The following is a 14,194-nucleotide window of genomic DNA, read 5'->3' as shown; positions in this document are numbered from 1 at the left end:
TATTTAGTGCAATCTGGCAGATGGAGGTTTATTCATATTCTTAGGACAAGAGTCATTTTTAGAGGATGGAGAGGGGCATGTCTTTAAGGATTCTTTGAAAAAAGAGACAATTTAAAGCCCTTAGTTTTTGTGGGAGGAAAGGTGTTTCCCACTAATTATTGTAAGGATATGTCAAAAGATGTGAAATATGAAGAGTTCAGAACCAGTTCAGGAGAGAGTATGCATTTATTCAACACATAACTTGTACCTATGGAACAGTAGCAATTTTTTTCATTTATTTGTCAAATAACATTTGCTTTGTGTCAGGCCCTAGACTAGGCAATGAAATGCCTAACAGGGGAGAGGCACATCCCTGTTCCTTAATAGGATTAGAAAAGTGTTTAGAATAAGAGAGTCATGTTAGTGTAGAAATTGAAGTTTTATGTAATAACATTACTGAGTCAATTCCTGAAGTTATGCTTGCATTGCTATCAGATACAGAGGACAGAATTAGAGAAGAGATCAAATGTTAACTCAGTGTCACTGGCAGCATTGCCTTTTGGGGAAACTTGTCACCATTTTTGCATGGTCTATACAGACTGAAGATACAAGTATTCTTTCAGAAACATTTGTTGAAGAGATGAACACTTTCAGAGTTAAACTTAATTTCACCTTAGTTTGATTGTCTGTTGGTTGGGAAAAGATGGCAAACTTGAATCAGTGAGGTTCCAGTGGAAGCTCAATAAAGTATAAAAACACGTAGTTAAACCAAGAATAAGGATTGGATAGCATGTAGTGGAAAGATTGTGAACTTTGGAGTCAGAGAGACCTAGGCTAATAGTTTCTCAGGTTCTACACTGGGCAAATAACTCCTGAGCTTTGATTTTTCTGACTGAAAATGGAGGTAATAGCACCTACCTCTTAATGTTATTATAAGGATTAAATGATAGTGATTAAAGTGCCTAGAACATTGCTTCAGACATAAGGATCCTCCCAGATGATCTCTTTTCTAGTTGTGGTTTTCAGTTTTTTTTCCTGATCCAAATGGTTTGCCCAAACTCTTGTCCTTAAAAAATGCATTTGAGAACCAGGATACTAGCAGAAAGAAAACTTAAAGTAGCAAAATTGTCCAAGTTCATGCCTTAATGTTTTTAGTGGTTCTAATTAAGAGTCATTGGGACCCTTAATTAGAACCTGTTGGCATTTATTTCAAATGTTTGTAACAGAGTTATTGTGACTTTCCGATTAGTCGAGTAGATTGTGGATAATGTGGGAGGCTTAGGGGATAGTGTTGTGGGGTGGGGTGGAAGGATGGGAACTGTTAGCCTACTGTTTATTGTCAGGAAAAAACAGATAACAACCTGGTGAGGATAATAGAGATAATCTACAAGACACAAAAACAAATATTCAAAGCCTAACTAGCATGTCTGGAACCATTCAGCACAGGACCAGACCTGAAAGCATACTAATGAATGTTCATCAGTTAGCTTAAATCATGTTTGGGGAAATTTTTTTAAGACTGTGGTAATCTACATGATATTCTTTAGATTGTCATTCAGGATGATTAACAAATGTTCTTTAAAGGGTAGGATGATATGCCTTAAAGAAAGACATTTTCATGAAAAATCCAAGTACCTACTATGACCAATATGTTTTTCATTTGTCTTGCCATTCAGAGAGCTGAATTCCAGACTGAAAAGCCTTTCATGCTAGCCCAGTAATAAAAAAGGTGATCTCAATGGCATAGCACCCAATGCCACACCTTTTATTCAAAGTAAGTCATTTTTTTTTGTCATTCTATAGGAGCGTCTTGTTAAACTTCTCACTCATGATTTTTTTTTTTTTAAGATTTATTATTCATACAAGAGATGGCATACAGGCCAGAGGTCTGGGGGGTGAGGGGATTCACCAGAGAACCAGAGACAGAGTGGGGAATAGAACAGGTTGATTGACTGAAATACACTGCTGAGGGGAGCAGCGGGTGAGTCAGGAGAGGTCTGTTGTGCTACGTGGGTAGCTTCCTGGCCTTCCTGGCCGGGGAGCTAACTCAGGCAACAGGGCAATAACGTGATAATGCTGAGACTTAACCCCTGCACCACCAGGGAGGCCCAGAAAATGTACATCTTAATGATTCTTTAAATTACAAAATGTGGAGTATGAATCTGATTTGCAAAGCTCACAGAATAAATAGATAAATTTTGCAATGTAACTGGATTCATGTGCTTTCTCTCTTGAATGAACTATGGAAACTTTTTTCCTCAGTAGAGATGCTCTATCTGAATCCATATTTTCCACATTTAAATACACCTTTTATTTCACATACAGTGGTTAGGCTATAGTTCATAATAAGCTGAGCAATTAAATTTTTTCTTTACAAAATGTTTTACATATCAAGATGATTCAGCTTCGACCTAAGGTTTGAGTTTTGTCCATTTCTGGTCTAAAATAGTATACATACTTAAAAGAGCAAGCGTACACGCATGCTCACACACACAACACACATGCACACAGCAACCAGAAAGCTCTTAAAAAAAGCAACAGAGCAAAACTTTGTGCAGAATCTCAGAATGTAAGGGAAATGGACTGTTGTTGAAGCCTAAACTACTGAGTTTTCCTCTTATTTAATCCCCAGGAAGGCTAGGAGGCTCCACTGATCTTGAAGAAAAATTTTTGTGTTGACCTGCACCATCCATTATAGGAGCCGCTAGCTACAGGTGCTGTTTAGTACTTAAAATGTGGCTTCTGTGACTGAGGAAATGACCGTTAAGTTTAATTTTAATGGACCACCACTATTCGGGGACTTTGTGTCAACTTTTACACCAACGCTGTACTCATTTAAGGTGGGCTGCAGCAGAGGGTCAAGACAGACTGGGTATTTGAAGGACAAATAATACTGAATACTTGCGCTGACTTGAGTCTGGCCCTGTGTAGTCTCCTGATAGATGAATACTTTTTTATAATCGCGGGATGGTTTATTTTTGGGTATTTAATTTTTCCAAGTTTTTTACAGAACTGGAGATTCCACATAACTAATTAAAGGTAAAGGAAAGTAACTCATGAACAAGTAGTGTTTTTACACAGCAGTAATGTGGACTTTTACCGAACTAGTCATCTACTTTCAGGATCATATTTGAACTAATATTAAAATACTAGGTATTTACAGTCCATAAAATTGAATACATGAATGCTTTCTGTATGCATTTGTTTAAAAAACTATCCATTGTTTTTCATGGGGCCAACTTACATTTCCAACTGGTGGTGTTTGGGTGTTTGTCTTTACTAGCTTACAAGTTTGGAAAAAGCAATTTCAGCGAGAATTGAGTTTTTTTTTATAAATTGGTTTTTATGGTTTTTTTTTTTTTTTTTCCCCTAATGCTTTCTGTTGTCCTGATATCTTTGACTAAATAAAACAGCTGTAAACATCCAGGTCATTACTAAACTTTTTTCTCTGCTTTGTGTGATACATGTTTGAACTTGGATTAATGGAATTCCAATGGTAATTATGTATTTACAGTGGTTCTTCATATGTTTTGTGTGAGGCAACACTATCACACTTCAAGTATTTTATGATATTTTTTAAATAAAAATTTATGTAGATATTTGGGGAATATTTTTGTATTTGTAATTTAAAGTACTTGAAATATTTTATACTCAATCATATCCTTTGTTCTCTAACTTTGTTAAGTATTTTTTGCTACTCTTTTATATTCCCCTTCTCACTTTCCTTTTAGAGATCATCCGTGAATTCTAAACTGCCAAATTCAACGCTCTGGCAGTCTTTCCTCAATCATACTACTGTCTTCAGTGTTTGTCATTACTGATTATACACTCTATCTTGATTTCTTAAAACCACACAGACATGCTTGAACCACACACATTGGGTTCATTCCTCCTGCTAAGCTAAAGTGTGATAAAATCTAAGATGTTTTCCCCCTTTTTTCTGTATTTAGTTAATCTAGAGAAGGAGAGGGAGAGAAAGTAACTGGGTAGCAGAAATTTAGAAAAATCAGAGTTAAGAGCTGACCTGTAGAAATTTGCTAGATCAAGGATCTAGTAGTTGGGGATGGGGTTATAATGTCATATGGAAAAAAGAATAACTGGTAATTTCATGCCCAAAAAGAAGTAATAACACTTTTATGATATCATTGAAACATACGTAGCCACTGGGGAAAAACAAGCCTCAAACTTCTATGGAGGAATTGAAAAAAATCCCTCTGAAGACAGATTTAAATATCACATGAAGGTCAAACAGGGTAAATAAAAACAACCCACAGCTAGATGTAGAATGGTTGGGTTTTTTGTTTTGTTTTTCATTTTTTAAATAGGCAATACATTATTGTAATTTGAAAAATACTAAAGGATATTCAATGAAAATTTCTTGTCCAGCCTCTTCCTTGCCAATCTGGTTGCCTTTCCAAAGGCAAGTAGCATTACTAAGACTTTGTGTTTAGTTACAGAGATCTTATGCAAATATAAACAACTTTGTTCATGTATTACCTTTCAGTGCAAATGATTATGTATTTTTTTTAAGATTTATTTATTTATGCATACAAGAACTGGGGTACAGGCCCGAGGTATGGGTGATAAGAGGATTCACCAGAAACAGTGGGGAACAGAACAGGCGGACCCACTGAAATACACTGCTGAGGAGAGCAGCAGGTGAGACCGGAGAGGTCTGCTGCTCCATGTGGATCAGTTCCCTGGCCTGGAATTGAAATTGTGCTGCAGTGACTGCTGATAGCTTCCTTGTGCTGAGAGTTAACTCATTGCGCCACCAGGGAGGCCCCCTGATTATGTATTTTACTTAATAATGCATCTGACATTCCATGTAATTACTGAGTGGCTTTTTACTTTTGACTTCAAAATATTCTTCTGTATGATTTCTATATTTCATCAGCCTGTTGATGGACATTTCGGTGATTTCCAGTCCTGTATTACAAACAGTGCTGCGACAAGCAACTTTGTTTAGATGCCGTTACATGCATACCTAAGATAGATTTCTAGAAGTAGGTCAAAGGATATCTACACTTGTATGTTTATATTAGGGAATGTACTTCATTCATTTTTTCAATAGGTAATATTGACACATACAACACAGTACAAAATTCAAACAGAACGAAATAGTAAATAATATAAAGTAAGTCTCCGTAAAATTCCTGTGTCTCGCTATCCATTTCCACTTTCCAGAACTGTAACCATGGTTACTAGCTTTTTGTGTATCCTGCTGGAGCTGCTCTGTCCAGTACCTCACCACTAGCCACATGTGGGTATTGGACACTTGAAATGTGGCTAGAATGATTTTAGATGGACTGCAAGTGTAAAATACCTACTAGATTTATAATAGCACAAAAATAGTGTGAAATATCTCAGTAATGTTTGATACTGATTATACACTGAGATTATTTTAGCTATATGGGGTAAATTAAAAAATTATTAAAATGACTAATTTCAGGGCCTCCGCAGTGGCGTAGGCGGTTGAGTGCCCCACTGTGAAGCTGTTTGCAGCCTCTGCAGTGTGGGTTCGATCCCGGCCAGTGGAGAGAATCCCACATGGCGCGGCAGACCTCTCCTGTCTCTCCCGCTGCTCCCCTCAGCAGTGTATTTCGTCAGTCTGCCTGTTCTGTTCCCCGTTCTGTCGCTGGTGAATCCTCTCACCCTCCCGTGCATCTGGCCTATACCTTTGGTATAGGCCAGCTATAGTTATAAAACATAAATAAATAAAATCTTTTTAAAAAATGACTAATTTCACCATTGATGTTACTTTGCTTTTTTTATGTGGCTAGTAGAAAATTTACATTTATATTTGGGTTTACTGTTTTAAATGAATTTCATCTATCTGTAAACATATATGAAGAAATGAGAATTCTCTTGTTACTTTTTTTTTTTTTTTTTTTTTTTAGTATTGCTTTGTAATCTCTGGGATCAGAAATCTCTTCCTAAGATGTTGGTTAATAGAGGTATCCAGGGCTTCCTTGGTGGCACAGGCAGTTGAGCGCAGCACTGTGAAGCTGTCTGCAGCCTCTGCAGTGTGGTTTCTATCCCTGCCGGCCGCGGAGATACCCACATGGCATGGCGGACCTCTCCTGTCTTGCCCGCTGCTCCCCTCAGCAGTGTATTTCAGCTGGTCTGCCGGTCTGTTCCCCGCTCTATCTCTGGTGAATCCTCTCACCCTCCCGCACATCTGGCCTGTATCCCGGTTCTTGTATAAATAAATAAATCTTAAAAAAAAAAAAAGAGGTATTCAACTGATCTATTGCTTCATTGCTCATGCTTAACCATTTACCATGATCATTTTGGGTCTCATCAATGTCACTCATGCCCCTGTTGCCCTATAGTGTTTGTTCACTTTGGAGAGAAACCTGATATTATTCTTGGCTACATGTTTTTGAACCTGCTCCAGTTTGTGCTGGTTGTCTCTATACATAATACCCAGCCATCAGTCTTGGGATCCCACTTCAACTTTGTCCTTCCTTCGATCTCCCATTCTTCTTTTGCTCTTTCCTCTTTTTTGGTGAAACATACCCTTAAAGACTTTCCTTGAGAGAGATTGGGGGTAAATGCTTGGGGATGTTCTGTGTCTGAAAATACCTTTATTATCTCTTGGTTGATAAGGGAATTACAGGATGGAAATAATTTTTTTCCAGAATTATGAAGGTTTGGCTCTACTGACTCTTACTACTACAATATTATTGAGAAAACCAAAGCTTTTCTGATTGTTTTTTTTTCTTCTGGAGACTTTAGGTTCTTTCTTTGTCCTAGGCATTCTTAAGTTTCACGGCTACGGTCCTTGACGTGGGTACGTTTTCATCCATTGACCTGCGGTCTTGAATGGGACCTAGCCATTTGGAAACTGCTATCTCTCAGTGCAGAGAGTTCTTTTTCTTGAGTTCTTTAATTGTCTCTCCTCTCTTTCTGGGACTCCTGGATGGACATTGGACTTCCTGAACTCTACTTTCTCCTTTCTGAACTCTTCTCCTTTCTCTACTACTTTCCATCTTCCTTTATCTCTTTATCTTCTAGCCTTTCCTTTGAATATTTCCTTTGTAAAACATGGTGCTCTTGCTTCAGGTTTGCTGTTATCTTCTCAATTCTTCTGACTAGGTAATTTTACAGTATTTTCATTTTCTGTATAGTGTCAGAATTTTTGCTTGTATTGTTTTCATCATTTTCCCTTGATTAAAGTAATTCTTGATAAAGAAGGTGGGTCTAAAATAAGCTGATCGGAAACAGTACGTGGGTGAAGTTTGTCTCCTTTCAGTTTCACTGTAGAGTGATCTGAGTGGGCTGTTTGTTGGTAAACTCTCAATATTAGTATCTGCAGTCTCTCCTCCTGGTTTGATGAGGTACCTAGAGAGGAGTCTTTACTAAATGAGTAAAGGTCTGGCTCTGGTGTTTCGGGAGCCAGAGCCCAGTGGAGGAAAGGGTTGGGGCGTCTCTGCATTGAACATGTAGTGGTGTGCTCATGTTCATTTAACCCCTCTTCGCCAAGCAGTCCCCTAATCCATGGGGACTGTTGCCCTCTGAGGAGAATGACCTTTTTGTCTTTCGAGGATGGAGGGGGTTTTTACCTACTGACACAGTGTGGGAGAGTGGATCTATGGAACTCATTGCTTTTCAGATTTCTCTTACCCAATCCTGCCTGTTTTGTCTTCTCCGTCCTGGCCCTCAATTCCTGCTATGACTGGTACTGTCTGATACTTAACCTTTTGAGGTGCTGTGGAAATCAGGTTGTTTCACCACATTTAGCCTATTGTCAGTAGTTTCTCATCTGTTCACACTAACTGTTCATCTGTCCATTTTCCAGTTAGCAAAATTTTTGCTTCTCCTACTTTCCCTAATCTCATGAAATTTTTTTTTCTTTTTAAATTTCTTTATTATGGTTTTTAATAGGTTGTCTGTTATATTCACCTGTAACCACTGTTTAAAGTTTTCCACTGAAAAATTTCAAAGGATAGACCTTTGGAAGAATTTGAAGTATAACTCCAAATCAGTTGAGATGAGGGGTTGGAATGAAGAAAATTTGATCATTCCTATGGAACAGGAATGGAGGGAAAAAAACACAGAATAATAGAAAATAAGCTTAGCATCTCCATAAACCCAATACATAATTATACATTAAGCTTGCTATTTAATGGGAATTGAATTTAAAAAAAAAAACTGAAAGACTTTTATTGGTGGGCATACCTACTATCACACAGTTTCAAAGTAAAGGAATGGGAAAAGATATACTAGCCATAATCTGCGTCTTAGTCCGTTTGAGCTACTGTAACAGAATTCCATGGACTTGAGGGCTTAGTAGGAACAGAACTTTATTTCTCATGGTTCTGAAAGCTGAAAGGCTAAGATCAAGGCATGGACAGTGTCTGGTGATGGCCCCCTTCCTATGGGTTGGAAAAGTCATGATGTATTTTTTCTGTTTTTTAAGCAAAAGTGCTTGAAAGGCATGACTTTTGCGACAACCCAAGAACTAGTTCATAGACAGCTGTCTTTTTGTTGTAATCTCACATGGTAAAAGGGGACAAGGGAATTCCTTGGGTGGCTTTTACGAGAGTAGTAACCCTATTCCTGAGGACTTTACTCTTATGACCTAATCAATTCCCAGAAGGCCCCACCAGAAAACATCTCCGTAGCATTGGGGATTGTTTTAACATATGATTTGGGGAAATGGAGACACAAATACTTTGCCTGTAGCTTCTCCCATTTTACTATAAATGTTAACATTTTCTTTCTTATGACTCAGTAGTATTCCATCGTATGGCTGTCTTCTTGATCCACTCTTCCATCAGTGGACACTAGGTTGTCGCCATATCTTGGCTCTTGTAAGTAATGCTGTAATAACATTGTAGAGCATGTAACTTTTAGTTGATGGTTTTCTGGGTTTTTTTTTTTTTTTTTGGTAAATGCCCAAGAATGAGATTGGGTCACACTATATTTCCATTTTTAATGTTTTAAGGTAAATTCAGATGACTTTCCAAAATGACTCTTAACAGTTTACACTCCTGCCAATAGTATAAGATGGTTCCTCTTTTACCACATGCTCTCCAGTACTTATTTCATGGATGTTAACACTGCTATTGTCACACTCTCATTTTTCTTTATTTACAAATTCCCTCTGAACAAATGTCCCATTGCCGCCATTTTTTCTGTATTGGTAAAGAAAGTCACTGTCTTGCTTATTGATCCCTTTCAAGTTATTAGTGTCTGCACTAGAGCAGGACTGTTGGGAGTGTCAGGGCAGTAGTATTATGTAGAATACCATGAAATAGTCCATAAAAAGGGTGTCCATGGGCCTCCCCGGTGGCTCAGGGGGTTGGTTGAGTGCTGGGCTTCGATCCCCGGCTGCCCGTGAGGGTCCCACATGGCGTGCAGACCTCTCCTGCCTCACCCACTGCTTCCCACAGCAATGTACTTCGTCAGTCTGCCTGTTCTGCTCCCTGCTCTGGCTCTGGTGAATTCTCTCACCCTTCCGTGCTTCTGACTGTACCCAGAGCTTGTATATACATCTTTTAAAAAAAAAAGGGTATCCATGGCCGCATTATGAAATCTGACATAGTACTTGTCCTCCTCTTGGAGACTCTTGGGACAGTCTCCAAGATTGAGTTTGGAGACCCACTGATTTTTTTTTTTGTTTTGAGGGGTATGCATATGACTTAATAATTAGCTCGTGATTATTCTAGCAAACTATACCAGGGCCTGAGTATCTTCAGTTGGAAGACCATTTTTGCGTACAATTTTTTGAGACTTCAGAGACCTTTTTAGAGAATTACCCTTTTTTTCCCTTAGTGAATGTATAGCTCTATTAAGACGCCTTACCATTAGCACTCAAATAAGCTTGTGGTTAGATGTCATTTTTGAGCTCTCAGTTTTTATTCTCAGCATTAAAAATATTTTGCACAACCCTCTGTTCATATTCCCCAACATTTGCCTAGATGTTCTTGCAGAGGCTGTCCCTACAAGTTGTGAGCAGACACCTGTAGACTTACATCTTTGGTAAAATATAAATTCCTCCTTTCTGAAATTTACAGTATGCATTGGCATATTGAAAGTATGAGGTCTTGCGTAAAGAAATCCAGTAAGCTTTCTCTAGAAACTTCTTGCTGTATTTGTCCAGATTTTTTAAAAAAATTTGAATTGTAATTTTCATTAGATCAATCCTCAAATCTTAAATGTTCGATTCTTTTGATAAATGTGTACTCACATTACTACTACTTAGAACAAGATACAAAAGGCAGTTTTATCACTTCTAAAAGGTACTTTGTACCTCTAAGCAGTTCTCTGCATGTCCTCTTTTCTGAGATAATTGTTTTGACTTCTGTCACTAGACTAGTTCCACTTACTGGAAGTTAAATGGAATCAGTATATTTTTTTGTGTCTTTTGCCCAGCATGATGTTTTGGAGATTCATCTGTGATGTGAAGTGTATAAAGTAGCTCACTCATTTTTCTTCCAGAGCGGTGTTCCTTGGAATAAATTTGCCATTTTTTTTTTCGTTTGTTTTTTCCAGTTCATGTTGATTTTATATACCACTCGGTGGAAGTATGTTTTCATCTTTATTAAATATTGGGTTGTCGGAAAAGTAAATGTGTCATGACTTTTCCAACAACCCAATATATGCTTAGGTGTGGGTGGAATTGTGATACAGACTAGATGTGTGTTTAACTTTTTAGGCACTTGACAGTTTTCCTAAGGTGCCGTGCCATTTTAAACTCCTTTGAACAATGTATAAGTATTCCGGTTCATATAACTAGGTTCAGATCTCCATAACCAGGGAATGTTATTTTATATGACAAAAGGGACTTTCCAGATGAGATTAATCTTGACATTGGGGGACCTGGGTCAGCCCTAAAAGTAATCACAATGTTCTTATAAGAGGAAAATAGAGATTTGACTATGGAAGAAAGCAGTTAGACATGGAAGCAGAGATGGGAGTGATCTGCTTTGAAGATGGAGAAAGGGGGCGCAAGACATGTATTGCTAGAGCACTGGGAGGCTGAAAAGGGGAGGAAATGATTTCTCTCCTTAGACCCTCCGAAAGGAACTAGTCTGGTCATCTGGACTTTGATCTATTGACATGGTAAATTTCTGTTGTTTTTAGGGCACTGAGCTTGTGGTACTTTGTTACAGCAGCAATAAGAAACTAGAATACTCCACATCCTCTCCAATATTTGGTGGTGTCAGGATATTTTTAAACCGTTCTAGATTGTGCAAAATTATATTGCTTTGTGGTTTTAGTTTGTATTTTCCTGGTGATCATTGATATTAAACACCCTTAATGTGCTTATTGGTTGTTCCTGTATCCCTGTTCATGAAATATCTGTAATGTGACTTATTTTTTAAAACTTGAGTTCATCTTTTTCTTTGATTTTCAGTTTTTTTTTTAAAGATTTATTTATTTATTTATACAAGAACTGGGTACAGTCAGAAGAACGGGAGGGTGAGAGAATTCACTAGAGCCAGAACAGACACACTGACAAAATGCACTGTTGAGGGGAGCAGTGGGTGCGGCAGGAGAGGTCTTTCGTGCCACGTGGGACCCTTGCCAGCGGCATGGGATGGAACCTGCGCTGCAAAGGCTGTGGGCAGCTTCGCAGCCCAGCACTCAACCACTGCGCCACCAGGGGAGGCCCTGATTTTCAGTTCTTTACATTTTCTAGATAATAGTCCTTTGTCTTTTGTATGTGTACAGTAAATATTTTTTTGTAGTCTTTGATTTACATACTCATTTTCCAGCGGTGTCTTGATGAACAGATATTTTTAATCTTGATGAAGATTTACTTTACATGTCTTTTGTGGTTAGTACTTTCTGTGTCTTAGAGTCATAAAGACATTTTGTGTTTTCCTCTAAGAGCTCAAGAGTCAGCTTTCCCTGTTGAGGATAAGATAAGATAGTGGTTGAGGCCTAATATTTTGCATATTGTTGACAAGTTGCTGAGAAATAGATTGATTTGGTGCCTTTTTGGAAAATGAGTTGAGAGTGTATATGTAGTCTATTTCTGGGCTTTCATCTAGTTCATCAATACTTAATTTTCTTATGCCCACTCTATACTCTTTTGACTATAAGACTTTTTTAGTAAGTCTTGAAGTAGGGTGGTGTAAGTCCTCCAATATCCTTTTTCATTTTTTTTCCAGATTGGCTTGGTTATTCTATATCTTCTTTGTTTGCATAGGAGTTTTAGCCTCATGATATTAGTTTCTTTAAAAAAAAAAAAAACGCTGCTGGAATTTTGATAGGCGTTGCATTGACTATAAACATCAAACTGGGAAGAATGGCAGTTAAATGGCACTGAGTCTTCTGTGTCATGAATATGGTCTCTCTCATTTCAGTCTTCTTTCATTTCTCAGCAATATTTTGCAATTCTTAGTTTGGGTTCGTGAGTATATAGTATCTGTCGTTGCCATTGTAACTGATTTTATTTTCCTATTCTTTGCTTGTATGTAAAAATACACTGAATTTTTTGTATGTTGACCTATCTTGAAACGTGCTAAATTCATTTACTGGTTTTACTAGTGTATTTGTAAATTCCATGAGGACAGTTACATCACCAGAGAAAATACTTCTTTCCATTCTTTCTTTGCTTTCTGTTTTTTGCCTTATTAGACTGACTAGAACATCTAGTGAGTTCATTATTCAATAGAAGTGGTGACAGTGGATGTCCTTGTCTTACTGCCACTTGTGAGGGAAAAGGATTTACTGTTTCACCATGTTACTGGCTTTATATGTTACTAGCTTTTTTTTTTTTCATCAATGTCTTTTTTCAGAATGAAGAATTTCTTCCTCTTTTCTATTTCTAATTTGCTGAGAGATCTTAATCATGGAAGGATATTAACACTGCTTTTTCTTTCCTGTATCAATTAAAAAAACTTAAGAATTTTTTTCCTTATTGTAAATAGTACTTGATTTTTGAACGTTAAAACAGTTTCCTCACTAAGATAACCCCCACTTGGTGGTATTACATTTTCTGTACACTTTACTATATACTGCTAGTATTTTGTTAATGATTTTTGCAAAAGTAGTGGGCTTTTGCTTTATATTAATACAGGATCTTGGGCCCAGTCCAGTTTCTTGCTCCTGCTCCAATATCAGGCAGCTGCTCCTGCTACTCATCCCTTATCATCAGTGTATCTTTGTGACTAGTGGCAGCAGTGTTTCCTGGCTTCCTCTGGTTGTCGTTACTGGTGAAGGGCTTATTTGTTTGGGGTGGTGGGCAAGTAGGTTTTTTCCCCACTCACCACCTCCAACAGTAGCACTTAACTTTTGAACTTTGGCTCTACACTTCCATTTCCATAGGGCCCCAGGTCTCCTTCTCCTCCCCTAATGGAAGGCTTTTGCTTCACCTGAGATGTTACTAAGCAGAAGGAGTTCTTTCCCATCTTCTGCCCTATACCGATCTTTATCAAGAGCACTTTATCAAGAGGCCATTGGGAAAGGGCTTGTGAATGAGTGCAGATGCCCCTTCTACCTGGATCTGCCGACATTATTAACTGTCGTCCTGACAGTGTTTATCTTTACTTTTATCTTTGCTATTCAGCAGGTTGAGCATGGCTGCATTTCCTTTGAGTTTGTAGATTGGAACGTTCTTGGCTGCTACTGCTTCATATATTTTTTTCTGTCCCACTCTCCCTTTCCTATCATTTGGGATTCAAATTAAATCCAGTTAACATATTAGATGTTCTGTTTTTTGCCCCACACTTTTTTTTTTTCCTCCTTGTATTTCAGTGTGTGTGCTTCAGTTTGGCCTGTTTCAAGTTCACTGCTCATTTCTGTCTGGTATTAAATTCTTAATTTCCTATACTGTAAGTTTCATGTGTAGCAGTTCTCTGTGATCCTTTTTTCATAGCTTCAATGTGATGAAATTCCTCATTTTATTATGTGTCTGTCTCATCCATCAAATTCTTCAGTGTTTACATCATAGTTATTTTAAAGTCTATATCTGATAATTCCAACAACTGGGTTCTCACTTTCTGGTTATAGTAATAGTTTCCGGTCTTACCTGTGTGCTTGCCCTGTGACTTACAACTTTTGATTGAATGTTGAACATTTGTATAAAAGAGCAGATTGAAGTAACTTTCATTTACCTTCAGAAAATGACTTTTTTTGTTAATCTGATAAATCATGGGGCTAAGTTAATAAGATGTGGGCTTTGTTGCACAGGTTTAGTTTGATTTCGTTCAAGTGATTTGAGAACAGGATTAAAACTTTACTCTGCAAGATTTGT

The sequence above is a fragment of the Talpa europaea genome (genome assembly GCF_964194135.1).
Source record: "Talpa europaea genome assembly, chromosome: 13".
Lineage (NCBI taxonomy): Eukaryota > Metazoa > Chordata > Mammalia > Eulipotyphla > Talpidae > Talpa > Talpa europaea.
The sequence above is the reverse complement of the archived record's forward strand: the minus strand, read 5'-3'. Positions refer to the sequence as shown.